We start from the raw sequence: 2,886 nt of genomic DNA on the forward strand, positions 1-2,886 counted from the left end.
ATTCATTGATGGCTTTGATGTGTGAAAAACACCTCTTTTGAGGGACAGAGACAGTGCCGGCCTGCGAAAAGCAGAATCCATGCATAATTGATGCCCATTAAAATGGATTGGAGGGGAAAAAAATTTAAAAAATGGGGGCAAGGCACCAAACTCTCCAAGATATAAAAAAAATATACACATTGGAAAAAAATCAGCATGTTCTGAATTGCAGTCGCCAGTACATAACACTGTGTGAATGAGTCTAATTCTTTCCATGAGGTTTTTGTGGCTTTTTACACTATGCCGTAAAGTTAAGACGGGGTGCTTTATTGTTTTTAGTGGTTAACTATGTCATTTACATTGTTAGCCTTGCAACATAATTTCCGAAGTCCTTTTCAAACTACTGTTACCAAATCAATTTAAAAAATACAAAAAACACCAATCTGCCTGTTCAAAGTTTTTACGTGTTTAACAAAACCATTTCAATATAACTGATTTTATTTAAGCTAACAACTTGAAGGACCTTTTTTTTTTTCTTTTCACAACGGTGACAGCTTGTGTGGAACAGATTTCAGTGCATTGAAGTCAAGAGATGGGTCTTTACCTGAACAGCACAGCCCAGAAGCAGTAGCAGTAGTTTCTTCATCTCCTCCAGACCTCGCTCTTAAGGACAGAAATAGGGAAATCTTCCGTGAGGAACAAAGCTGCTAATCCTCATGTGTCACATGTTTGTGTTCCAATGAACCCTCCTATTACTGTTTATATTATTTTTCAGGAAAAGAAATATTGTCTCTGGGTTGATTTGACCCAGGGCACGATTGCTGGATCCAAACGTGCAAGAAATATACTGTACTGAAAGACTACTTTGGAATGTCGTAAAATACTTCGTTTTAAATGTAGTTTAATTGGTTCGATCTGAACAGGTCTCTTCGGAGTGCCGGTCCACCCATCAAATTGAAATTAAACACTGAAGAGGGTAACTACGATGTCCTTTTTGAGGATGTTTTCCTCAATGAAAAGACAAAATTAACTTGCAAACTCGTCAGCTTGCTGTACAGGCCACAACTCATCTGCTGGATTTTAACCAGGTGTTGAGAGTCTGTATGTGTGTGTGTATCACAGTGAATAAGCGCAAGGTATCGTGACTCCACTGCTGTTGTGGGTGTCGAGTCGTGACACGGTGATTTATGTGAACGTGCAACGCACAAGGGGCAGACGATGAAGAAGGTTATTAACCTCTGACTTTACCCTTTTGAACATGAGAAAGAAGACAGGAACAAAAGAGGCAATGCAGTGCTTGCTTTGGAAAGCCTCACCAAGTCCAATTAAAGGCGTGTGAAAGGTCACAAATTCATTAGGTAACAGACTCGCTCAGGCCACTACATTTGGTACACTGCACCGACGCATGCTCAGTCCAGGGTGGACCTCCACCAAGGTAAAAAAAATTGGGGTGAATGCTTTTATTTTTCTGTGGGTGTACCAAATGGATGTAATGTCATTACAGGGTTTTTCCATGCTGTGACAATGAGGCGCTCTAAAGTGGCCACTCCTGCCCAAAGCCCTGGTCCACAAATTGGCAGTCAAGCCGGACTCCAACACCCTAAAAAAACCTCTTCCGCCTTCTCTCCATGAAAAGCACACACTTGTGGCAAACAACGAAGAGCTCTAACACAGCCATGCCAGTGCGAGGCTCCAGTCCGCAAGTAAATATAAACAATTTTTCATCCTCCATTAGTTGTTGATTAATCGTTGCATCTCAACAGGATATTCAAAGAGCATTCACAAAATGTTCAGTGGTCGAATTGAATGTCATCTGCTTGAGCAAGTGTACCTAATTTAGTGTCCCCATGAGTGTTAAGTAGAAAATTGAGGCGCGGGGGGGGGGGGGGGGAACACGCTTTGCACCTTAGCAAACACTGGTGTGCACTGCTATATTTAAACCCTCCCCACACCCCTTTGATACGCTTTATTCTCTCATAATAACTATGATACGGTCAGCATTAAGCTCTTGGCAGCGACAAGGTATGGGATTGCCATCAGCTAGCGGCTAACAGTTTCTGTTGCCAGCTAAATACAGTACTACGCTTTGTTCATCGTGCACACCATATCCAATACTTAGAACCTAATGGTGTCTTTTGGCCGCTAAATTATACTCTACTTGTAGGCCCAGCTCGACCAGACATTCAAACAACTTCTTCCCCCTCGCAATTAACTCCCTAAAAAGAAACGCAAATCTATCGTGGCTTTTGGCATTCTTGCACGTCACCCCTAATCATTGTAGATTCAGCTCTCTACATACTAGAACAATTGTTGTTCATCAATATTCCACAGCAGCAGACACTTGAAAGCGCTCAAGGAGTTTCTGTATGTTCGCACACCTAAAGTTGTATCACAATTCCTGCTGTTGGTCACTTAAAAATGGTGCAACAATTATCTGCACAACCGTCACAGTACTGTATTGCCCCACTAATCACTTTATCTCTGCTCGATGACTACACACATTGTCGCACAGCTGCCATTGGGTGGGACTACTGCACAATGGTACCCTTACATGGAGAAAATCTTTCGATACTTAAATGTTCAGGTCTTTGTTTCTTCGTCATTGCTTGGTATACTAGTGTAGCCTATATTATGGGAAACAAATTCCTTGTGTGTTCTACATACTTGGCCAATAAAGATGATTCTGATTGAATGCACTTTAACTGTCAATATACTATGTCCTCCTTCGAGTCGCTCGCTGTGCCCATCTTCAAGTCACTAGTTGTGCCCGTTAGCGGCTAAATGCGACCCAACCCTTTGTGTTGCAATCTGTGACAATGCCATAGCAACCGCCAAACAACAACAACTAATGATCTTGATTTACATTCCCAGCTCCACTTCCAAGCAAAGAGTGGCGCCTGCAGTGAT

The sequence above is a fragment of the Hippocampus comes genome, unplaced genomic scaffold (assembly GCF_001891065.2).
Source record: "Hippocampus comes isolate QL1 unplaced genomic scaffold, H_comes_QL1_v1.1 scaffold64, whole genome shotgun sequence".
Lineage (NCBI taxonomy): Eukaryota > Metazoa > Chordata > Actinopteri > Syngnathiformes > Syngnathidae > Hippocampus > Hippocampus comes.